Source organism: Meles meles, chromosome 8, assembly GCF_922984935.1.
Source record: "Meles meles chromosome 8, mMelMel3.1 paternal haplotype, whole genome shotgun sequence".
NCBI classification, from domain to species: domain Eukaryota; kingdom Metazoa; phylum Chordata; class Mammalia; order Carnivora; family Mustelidae; genus Meles; species Meles meles.
In genome coordinates, this window is record NC_060073.1 from 16,709,443 (window position 1) to 16,721,913 (window position 12,471).

Below are 12,471 nucleotides of genomic sequence, written 5' to 3' on the forward strand. Positions count from 1 at the left end.
TAGGGATAGAGGGAACATTCCTGAACTTCATAATATCTATATATGAAAACCCACAGCAAATATCATGCTCAATGGGGAAAAGGTTGCAGCCTTCCCGTTGAGATCAGGAACACAAGAAGGATGCCCACACCCATCCACTCTTGTTGAACATAGTATTAGATGTCCTAGCAACAACAATCAGACAACAAAGAGAAATAAAATGTATCCAAATTGGCAATGAAGAAGTCAAACTCTCTCTCTTCACAGATGACATGATACTTTATATGGAATACCCAAAAGACTCCACCCTTAAACTAATAGAACTCATTCAGCAATTCAGTATGTGGCAGGATACAAAGTCAATGTACAGAAATCAGTTGCTTTCTTATACACTAACGATGAAAACACAGAAAGGGAAATTAGAGAATCAATTCCATTTACTATAGCATCAAAACCATAAGATACATGGAAATAAACCTAACCAAAGAGGTAAAGGATCTGTACTTGAGGAACTACAGAATACTCTTGAAAGAAATTGATGTGGGAGAACAATCTACATGCCAATCAACTGATGCATGTGTAAATTATATACTCATAAACTGGAGTGTAATTCTTCTACAACGTGAATAAAACTTATGCTAAGAACATGACCCTAAATGAGAGAAACAGGTTAAAAAACAATACATACCATATAAGTCCTTTTATATGAAATGTCTGAAAAGCTAATCTATAACGAAGGAAAGGAGATTACGGGACCCCTTCGTGGCTCAGTCTGTTCAGCCACCGACTCTTGATTTCTGCTCAGGTCATGATCTCATGGTCATGGGATCAAGACAAGTTGTGCTTTGTTTTCAGCATGGAGTCAGCTGAAGAGATTCACCTTCTCCCTCTACCCCTTCTCCAGTGCTCCAAATGGGAGCTCTCTTTCTCTCTCTTTAAAACAAAACAAAACAAAACAAAACAAAAAGATTAGTATTTGTCTAGGACCCCTTGTGATGGTGATGTAGAGGAATGATAAGTGACTATAATGGGTATGGAGTTTCTCTTTAGAGTTGTAAAGGTGTTGTAAAATTAGATAGTGTCCATTGTTTCCCAGCCTTCTGTACTAAAAACTATTAAATCCTATACTTTAAATACATGAATGGTATAGTATGTGGAATATATCTCACTGACAAGGCAAAGCAGGAAAGAGTCAAATACCCATGGGGTGAAGGTGAATGTCACCTGACAGTCAAGCAACTAAAGCTAATAGCGGAATGTGAGGCAGATCAAGCATGAAACCCAGGTAATAATATGGCACCCACATCCTTCCCTTCTCCTGCTGGTAGGCATAGATGCCTTAGGAATGCCCTGTATTTCATCATAATACTATGATACCATAGATGAACAGAGTTATGGAAACTATTCTCCATCTTTAGGGTACTTATGGGCCTGACTTGGCAGGACTTTGGCTCACATTCATGGGAGCACTTCTGAAATCCTACCCACAGATACTCCCTGTTGCTGCTGAAGTAGTAGATACTGTGTGACATGTTTAGAACCTAATATGCCCCGCAGATTTCTTATCAAGCTTGCTTTCTGCTTTAAATGCTCCTGCTGCAAATTTTGATTTTTTTTCCCTACAACTTCAAGAAGCGTCCAGTGACATGGGCAGATGACAATGCAAATGGCCTGCTCTAGGGTTGAACTTTAGTCAGTGGGAAAAGTAAGTCAATGGCTAAATTCCCCCATTTATGGCTATTTGGAAAAGGAACAGATAGTCTCTCTTAAAAGGTCCAGTGAGATCAAGAAATCAGCAGTGTAAGTGGTGAAACTAGGTGCAATTTATAAGTTCCTCTAGGAATAGAAATAGGTAAGAGTCTGACATTTTGGACATTGTATGAAAAAAAAAAGGAGATTTAATGAAAATAGGAAGGGTAAAAAAAACAAACAAACAAAAATAAGGAGAAAGGGAAAAGTAGGAATAGTGGACAAATAACAAATGATGTTAGTGGTTAAGAACAATATCAATGGCTTACAATCAAAAAGTAGAAGCATGGAAGCCTGCATTACAATTTCTCCCAGGTATAAACTAGAAGTAAATTTCCAAACAATTTCTGCAGAAATCCACAAAGATTTAATTAAAAAGAAAAACTGTGAACATCAATGGCACTCTTGAACCAACACTTTTCCAATCAATGGAACTTTCAAAAGAGTAGAAGAAATAAAATTCAATAGAGAAAGAACCCCAAATAGACATTTAATACATCCAGTATATTAAAAATTTATCATCTTTATTTTACTTAAAAACATTAATCTCATGAACAAGATATTAATCATACAACAACTACTTCTGTTTACAGAAATGTTTTGGATTCATATGTTTGGTCCTAAATGCAGCAATTGATTGGTCTTTAAGTTTAGCAAATAAAGAAAAATTTAAAATTTTAACAGGTTAAAAAGACATCCTGGAATTAACTCTTTTGCTTATTGGATGTCATCTTTTTAAAAGTGAAAAGGCAATACGTGGACTAGGAAAAAAATAAACTGTATATATATAGACACATGCTCTTATGGATAAGCATTTTTTTAAGATCTTAATTTTATCTTACCTTTTTTCAGTGTTCTAAGATTCATTGTTTATGCAACACACCGATGACCCTGCAATTTCTCTACAGATGTAGTGAAAAGAAGGGCCATATGTACCCCAATATTTATAGCAGTAATGGCCACAATCATTGAACTGTGGAAAGAGCCAACATGCCCTTCAACAGATGTATAAGCATTTTATATTATATAAAACTTACATATTCAATTTCACATATAAATTATACATAAATATATACCTTATATTTAATATTATGTGTAAAGCATATATATAACAAAAAGAACTGTATCTAGAACATATAAACACACTTAGAGTTTAGTAGTAGGAACACAAAACTACTATTTTTATGTTGTACACAAGACATGAAAAGAAATTGAAAAAAAGATATATGAATGCTGGATTTTAGGGTAGTTATATTTTTAACTTTTAAGGAAACTGCATATGTTTTCTACAGTGGCAGCATGACATTGCTTTCCCACTGACAGTGCTTGAATGTTGCCCTTTCTCCACACCCTTGCCAACATGCCTTATTTGTTGTATTGTTGATTTTAGCCATTCTGAGAAATGTGATGTGATATCTTATAGTAGTTTTGATTTGTATTTCCTTGATGTTCAGTAAGCATCTTTTCATGTGTCTGTTAACCATCCTAATGTCTTCCTTTGAGAAAAGTTTATTCATCTTTAAACCCTTTTGAATTGGATTACTCGTTTTTCATTGTTGTTTTTGAGGTTCTATATACAATTTAGATGCTAACCAACAATCCCTCAAGTGCACTATTACAAGGTATTTGCAGAAGAATACAGAAAAACAAGAATGCTGATTCAAAGATATACGTGCACCCTGATATTTACAACAGGATTACCTACAAAGGCCAATTATGGACACAGACTGAATATACATCAAATGATGAATGGACAAAGAAAATGTGAGAATACATAGATAGATGTAGATAGACAGATGATAGATGATAGATAGGCAAACCCAGAAAAGACCCTTTTTAATCATTTTTATAAATTTTATTTTATTTTTTCAGTGTTCCAAGATTCAGTTTATGCACACCAGTGCTCCATGCAATACATGCCCTCCTTAAAACCCAAAACCAGGCTCACCGATCCCCCTACCTCCCTCCCTTCCAAAACCCTCACTTTGTTTCTCAGAGTCCACTGTCTCTCATGGTTTTTCTCCCTCTCTGATTTCCTCCAAATCACTTCTTTTCCTTCTCCTAATGTCTATGTTTTTCCTTATGCTCCACAAGTAAATGAAACCATATGATAATTGACTTTCTTGCTTGACTTATTTCACTCAGTGTAATCTCCTCCAGTCCCATCCATGTTGATACAAAAGTTGGGTATTGTATTCATCCTTCTGATGGAGGCAGAACATTCCATTGTATATATGGACCATATCTTCATTATGAACCTGGCTCTTAAATCTAGAGAGCAAAGTGATAGGAGCATAGGTGTATGGGGGATGTGTTTGACCTTGTATATTAACAAACTGGAATTTAAAAGAGAACTTTATCCATTTTGAGGTTGTCTTGTGTATGGTGTAAGAGAATGGGTTGGTTTCATTCTTCTGTATGTAGTTGTCCAATTTACCCAGCTTGAAGAGACTATCTTTTTCCATTGGATATTTTTTCTCTGATTTGTCAAGCTTAGTTGACCATAGAGTTGAGGGTCAATTTCTGGAGTCTTTATTCCATACCATTGATCTATGTGTCTGTTTTTATCCCAATACCATGTGGTCTTTTGATCATAGCTTTGTAAATACAGTTACAAGTCAGGCAATGTGATGCTCCCGCTTTTTTGTTCTTTTTTTTTTTAAAGATTTTATTTATTTATTTGAGAGAGAGAGAATGAGAGAGAGAGAGAGATAGCATGAGAAGGAGAAGGGTCAGAGGGAGGAGCAGACTCCCTGCTGAGCAGGCAGCTGATGCAGGATTTGATCCCAGGATTCCAGGATCGTGACCTGAGCCAAAGGCAGTTGCTCAACCAACTGAGCCACCCAGGCGCCCCCATTTTTTTTCTTCTTTTTCAACATTCCCTTGGTGATTTGGGGTCTGTTCTGGTTTCCTACAACTTTTAGGATTGCTTGTTCCAGCTCATTGTGAAACAGGAATCCATCAAAATCCTAGAAGAAATCATAGGCAGTAAACTTTTTGAAATTGGCCACAGCAAATTCTTTCAAGACACTTCTCCAAAAGTGAGGGAAACAAGCAAAAATTAGCTTTTGGGAAATCATGAAGATAAAAACCATCTTCAGAGCAAGTGACACAGTCAACAAAACAGAACATTGGTGGTTCCTGGACCTTCAATGATAAATAGTGAGGAGCCTAGTTCTTGTCCTCACAGAGCTTCAAACCCACTGAGAGATACCCAGAGGGGAGCAGAAAATGATAACACAATGTTATATATGCTAGGGTAGCATCTTCGCATGGTGCTATGAGGATGTTTGAGGGACACACAACCAAGGCTGGAGGGCTCAGGAAAGGTTTCAAGATGAAAAGACATACAAAATAGTACCTGAAAGATGGAATCAAGTCAGCAGTGTGAATATGTTCACATCATTTAGTGTAACAGTATTTGTGCAAGAGAGAATACATCACGAATGCAGGGGGTGAAAATCAGTATGCAGGAAACCTCATGAATTCAGTGTGACTATAGTTGCTGATTCATATATTCAATCAAAAATTATTTATTGTACTATCACTGGGTGCCAGGCAAAGTGCTAGACAACAAGCTCATAAAAGGTAAATAGCACAATATGAACTTGGAGAGACAGGAACAGAGAAGATGATGAAGAGTCTCATAATCCTGTTAAACTTTACTGCTAAATACCCTAAGGCACACATTAGAAGACCTTTTGAATCCATGAGTGATGCAGTCTGATTTCAGTTTGAGATGATAACTGTATGGGTTATCAGTCTGGGAAATGGAGTGAGGGGAACAAGAGTGATGGCAGAATGTTACTGAAATGACTTGGGCGTGAAAAGATAGAACCCTGAAGTCTGGTGGTGACAGTGAAGATATAGGATGTGGTAAACCCTGTTATCTCCAGCCCCACTTCCTAGCAGCACAGTGTCTGGGCTATTAAGAGCTCAGAGTTCAGTGCCCCAACTCCTGTACAGTTGCCCCAGGACAAAATTATAGGCTATGCCCACAATCCCAGGACCCAGGATGGACCAATGAATGACAGGGTGGTCCCATACCCACAGTTGGAACTAGTACTATATTGCAATATATATCCCAGAGTTCTCATGGTTGCAGGATAAAGGATATGGTTCCCAACTGGGACCATAACCTTCTTCCTGTACTGTAGTCAACTTCTCTCAACCCTTGTCCTTAGAAATCACTTTCTTGAAAATACTGAACTGAGAATCTACCTAGGGAAACCAAACTATCAAAAAGATCGATTTTAAGAAATATTTAAGGAAACAAACAGAAGAACTTGACATAGAATGAAGATTTAAGAAAGAAATCATGGAGGAAAACCAGATTCTTTCTTTGATGACTGGGGAGATGAGGGAACAGAGAAGATGAGTCTTCTTTGCCAGTTTAAGTGGCTTCTCCCTCTTAATCTGAAGGGAGATTAATAACTGCATTGCCTAAGGAAACTGTAATGCTCCTTTCCCAGGCAGTAGCTTTAAAAGAAAAGGCTGATTGGGGTGCCTGGGAGGCTCAGTGGGTTAAGCCTCTGCCTTCGGGTCGGGTCATGATCTCAGGGTCCTGAGATCGAGTCCCACATTGGGCTCTCTGCTTGGCAGGGAGTCTGCTTCCTCCACTCTCTCTCTCTCTGTCTGCCTCTCTGCCAACTTGTGATTTCTCTCTGTCAAATAAATAAAAATAAAGTCTTAAAAAAAAAGAAAAGGCTGATTATCCTCAGGACCTACCCCCCACTACCCTCTTTACTCCTAGTCCTATAAATAAAACATGAGTCCCAGCAGACCTAAAGGTGAGGTTTAAAATGAGACCCTTGGGGAGCACACTACATTATAAAATAACCACGTGCTTTCTAATTTAAAAGGGCAGAAATAGGATAATCATGGAAGAAACACAAAATTCAATCAAGCCAAATTTCTTGATATGGGTTCACTAAAAAGAGATTCTTTTTTTTTTAAGATTTTATTTATTTATTTGACAGAGAGAGATCACAAGTAGACAAAGGGCAGGCAGAGAGAGAGAGAGAGGGAAGCAGGCTCGCTGCTGAGCAGAGAGCCCGATGTGGGACTCGATCCCAGGACCCTGAGATCATGACCTGAGCTGAAGGCAGCGGCTTAACCCACTGAGCCACCCAGGTGCCCCTAAAAAGAGATTCTTTATTTAATATTGTAGCTGGGGAACTGAGTAAAAGCTAACAATTTTTCTGCTTGGAGGCTGAAATATGGACCATATTTCACAAATTAGAATTTGACCTGACTTGATTCTAGGAAAGGGAGAGATGTAAAGACATAGGAAGGTTGGAATGTTAGATTGGATTTGGCATTTGAGATCTGCTTAATCTCCCTGGGAGGGTCCAGAAGACATATCTTTTATCATGACAGTGAGAAATAAATTTGTCATGCTAGTCCCAGCACCCTTGAAAACCTCTGTGATCACTGTAGTTTTGTAGACCAGATCATTCGTGTCACTAAACTGGGAAGTCTCCATGCAAAGGGAGATAGTTTACCCCGTGTAGTAGTTGCCAAGTGGTAGCACTCAAGTTCCTTAAAGGCAAGGTAGGCATGCCTCCCAAAGAGGAGAGAAGACTCAATACAACAATCAGAATAATCAATATACTTCCATGAGGTAGGCACGTGCTGTGACGATACAAACAATACACTTGTTGTGATGTAATGTTCCAAGATTCTTGTTTACATATAACACCAGTGTTCCATGCAATATGTGCCCTCCTTAATACCCACCACAAGGCTCACCCATGCCTCTACCCACTTCCCTCTAAAACTCTCATTTTTTTTTTCTCAGGATCCACAATCTCTCATGGTTCAACTTACTCCACCCACACAACTTTTCTTTTCCTTCACCTAATGTCCTCCATGTTATTCCTTATGTTCCACAGGTAAGAGAAATCATATGATAATTGATTTTCTCTGCTTGACTTATTTCACTCAGCATAATCTCCTCTAGTCCCATCCATGTTAATGCAAAAGTTATGTATGTATTCATCCTTTCCGATGGCTGAGTGATATTCCATTGGATATATTATAGACCACACTTTCTTTAACCATTCACCTGCTGAAGGGCATCTCGGCTCTTTCCACATTTTGGCTATAGTGGAATTGCTACTATGAGCATTGGGGCACAGATGACCCATCTTTTCACTACACCTGTATCTTTGGAGCAAATACCCAGTAATGCCATTGCTGAGTCATAGGGTAGCTCTATTTTTAACTTTTTGAGGAACCTCCACACTGTTTTCCAAGGTGGCTGTATCAACTTGCATTCCCACCAACAGTGTAATAGGGTTCCCCTTTCTCCACATCCTCCACAACATTTGTTGTTTCCTGCCTTCTTAATTTTTGCCATTCTACCTGGTGTTAGGTGGTATCTCACTGTGGTTTAGATTTGAAGTTCCCTGATGGCTAATGATGATGAGCATTTTTTCATGCGTCTTCTAGCCGCATGTATGTCACTTCTCCAGAATTCTAACGTTATCATAAAAACAGAGATTCATGGCCTCACACTCAATTCCCAGACTGGAACCAGTTTATAGACTCAACATTCCATCAATAAAGGGGGGGGGGACTGGGTCTCCTTCAGGAAGGATTTTGGGATATTGTTAAAAATGACTTAAAATAATCTTTACCTTGACTTTCTCCAAAAGACGCCTACAACCATTTTTCACTCAAATTATGCACTGGATAAAAGAAAATAAGCAGCTATTTCAGAAAATTCTGGACACTCTCTTTGACCTGAAATTGATTCCTAGAAACCCACAACAAAAGTATGATCCATCTGCCAAAGCGGCAGCTTACAGAGGACAAGTGATCGTTGGAGTTTTATCCCAGGCTTACTTTGCACTGGGTCCAGTAAGTCACTGAACAGATTCGATGGTTACCTCCCAAGCTCTAGAATGCATAATTTGAACAAACATACTTTGCACATGACAGAATACCCACATTGGTTCCCTGGCATGTGGACAGAGGACTATTTTGGCAAAAAGCCAAGTGGGAGCCTCTAGACCTGCCTCTACATAGGAAAATAATACTCCAAAAGTGATACCACATTCCTGGAGGAATCTGAGATTAGTGCCACCATCAAAGACTTGAACCATGAAGAGGTGGTGATTCCAAAACATAAACATTTAACTCACTTATTTGCCCTTCCCAGGAGATAGATGGATTTTGGAGAATGACAGTGGATATTTATAAGCTTAACCAGGTGGAAACTCCAGCTATTTACAACTGTTGTACCAGATGTGGTTTCCTTGCTTAAAGAAATTAGGACATTCTCTTTTACCTGGTAAGCAACAAGTTATTTGATAATTGCATTATCTCCTTTTCAGTAAACATCATCAGAAGCCATGTGATTTCAGCTTACAAAGTCAAAAATATGTCTTCCCTGCCTACCCTAACAGTGTTTCAAATTTCCAACACTATGTCATGTATTATTTCATTGGGAACTCTATTGTTTCTCATTCTAAATAATATCAATATTGGTCCATTATATGGATGACATTATGCTGAGTGGTTCTAATGCTCAAGACTTAACTACTCTAGATTTGGTGGTATACTTCTGAGTCAGAGGTTGGAAAACAAATACAATTAAAATTCAGGGAACTGAAAGTCAGTGAAATCACCATGGCCCCAGTGGTATAAAGCATATCAAGGTATTTCCTTTGATGGAAAAATAAAATAGGATAAAAACATAGAGGAAAAAGACCATAAGACGCTCTTAACTATAGAGAAAACCTGAGCGTTGCTACAAGGGTGGTGAGTGGGATAAGGGATAATTGGATGATGTGCTTTAAGTAGAGCAACTGACATAATGAGCACTGACTGGTACACACCGCTGATGAATCACTAGTTTTACCCCCAAATTAAGAGTCCATAACTTTAAATAAAGCCAAAGAAAACAAGAACAACAACAACAATGATATCCCTTTTAAGGTAAAGGGTTATCTTACTCCATCTCTCTCCTCCAACATCAAAAATTGTACAGTACTCACTCAGCCTCATTGGACTGGGGAGGTCAAAGGTACTTCATATGCATGGGATAGTTATCAAGTGACTCAAAAAGCTGCTAATTTGTCTGGAGCTCAGAAAAATAAAAGGCTCTGCCACAGATATAGGCTTTGTCCCAAGCTTCTATTCAAGGTGGGTGTTAACAATTCTTCACATCACATGCTACAATACTTGATGTGTCAAGAAGAAAAGGATGTTATTGGAGTCTTTGGCAGTCCTCCATACATGAATTGTACTTCAGGTCCTCAAGTTTTTGGAACAAATTCCTGCCATCCTGTACAGATAATCACTCTCCTTTTGAGATATGGCTCTTGGCCTCCTACTGGGCCTTAGTAGACACCTAACCACGGATAATCAAATATCTGTGAAACCTGAACGTCTCATCTTGAACTTGGTGTTTTCTAACCCATAGAACCATAAGGTTGAGTGAGCAAAGCAGTAATCTCTTATCAAATAGAAGAGTCTCCTTGTATATAAGGTTTTGCTTTCCATGGTTACACTTACCTGAAGTTCAGCAGCAGATGATCCTCCTTCTGACATATTAGAGAAAGTAAGTAGTAGCTTCATGCTACAACATAATGCCTTTGTCATTAATCACACTTCATCTTATCAGAACAATATTTTATCATCTCGCATCATCACAGGAAGAAGGGTGAGTACAGTACAATCAGGTATTTTGAAAGAGAGAGCGGGAGAGAGACAGAGATCATATTAGGGTAACTTCTCTTATAGTATATTGTTATAAATTTTCTATTTTATTATTATTGTTGTTACTCTCTTACTGCATCTAATTTATAAATTAAACTTTATCTGAGGTACAGATGTGTAGAAATACCATATTATATATATAGGATTCAGTACTATCCATAGTTTCAGGTATCACAGTGGGTCTTGAAACACATTGCTCCCCACAGATAAGGAGTGACTAATGTATAGGTGATCTGCCCCAAACAGGAACTGAAGAAAATGTTACATAAGAAGTACCCAAATGCTCACATTCCCCACTTTTACTACCATGCCTTCCCTGTCCCAGCCTGTGCCCAAGGTCTTATGAGAAGTTCACCATGATCACATGATAGAAGAAGAGAAGATGTGGTCCTGATACACAGATAATTCGGCAGTGATGTGTTGGTATAGCTCGAAAGTGAATAGATACAGCACTCAGCTGCATTCTGGAAAATGTGAAGGCAAATTTTTTCAATGGGTAGGACGTGAAGCAATACACCTGGTATTCACTTTCTTGGAAGGAGAAATGGCTGGATATAGAAAGTATACTGATTCATGGGTTTTGGCCAAAGGTTTGGATGAATAATCAGGGACTTGAAAAAAATATATATTAGGTCATTGGTAACAAGAAAATTTGAGGAAGAGTCAAGTTTCCATACCTTTCTGAATGAGTAAAAACACACAAATTTTGTCCATTGTGAATGCTCACTAAGGACTGACCAGAAGAGGAGGATTTTAAGAATCAAGTGGAGCTAATGACGCAGTTTGTGCATACCAGTCAGCCTATTTCTCAAGCACTCCTGTCATAACTCAATGGGCTCATGAACAAAGTGGCTGTGGTGGCAGAGAGGAAGGTTGTACATGAGCCCAACAGCATAGACTTCCACCCACTAAAACTACTGTGGACATGACCACTGCCAAGTGCCAACTCAGCAGATGCAACCTGAAGTCCCCAATGTGGCAGCATTCCTTGGCATGATCAGCTTGGGTGCACGTTGACTACATTGGAATGTTTCCATCATGGAAGGGCAGTATTTTATTGTGACTGCCATAGACCTTCCTTCAGAAAGGGATTTGCATTCCCTGCATGCAATGTTGCTGAGAAAATTACATCTATGGACTTATAGAATTTTTTTTAATCAAAAATCACAGCATTTCAGGCAACATTGCTTCTGATCAATAATCTCTCTTCACAGTAAATGAACTGTCACAATAAATCCATGCTTATGGTATTCAATGGTGATATTTATCACCCTGCTGAAGCAATTGATCTCATAAAATGGTGGAATGACCTTCTGCAGAATTAGTTATAATACAAAGTAGGTAACAATATGTACCAGGGATGGTGCAAGGGTCTTCAGTTGTCTGAAATTCCATATATGCTCTGAATAAGCATCCATGCCATATTCCTGCTCCTCCCATAGCAAGGTCCTGTAATCAAAGGATAGAAATGGGAGAGGCAACATGCATCACTACCCTAAGTTACCCACTAGCAAAATTTGTGCTTCCTGTTGCCATTTACTTACGCTTTTGTTCCTTTGAGGTCTGCATTCCAAAGGGACAAATGCTTCTAGTAGTAGACCCAAAAACATTCTATTGAACAGTGTTAAGACTGCTGCTTGACCACTTTGGGTAGCTCATGCATTTAAATCCATAGGGATAGAAGAAGGTTGCTGTGCTGGCTGGGGTAATTAATTTTGGCAAACAAGGGGAAATTGGACTACTACTCCACAATGGAGGTAAGAAAAAGTATATCTAGAGAACAGGAGATCCTATAGGACCACACTTAATATCACCATACTCTGTGATTAAGGTGAATGGAAAATTACAATACCCCCAAATAGTCAAACTATTAATGACCCAGACCCTTCGGTAATGAAGTTTTGTGTCACCCCATCAGCTAAAGAAGCATGACCAATTTTGGTGCTTATTGAAGGCACATTGAATATAGAATGGGTAACAAAAGAAAGTATTTATAAATTAATCATGTGACTTACA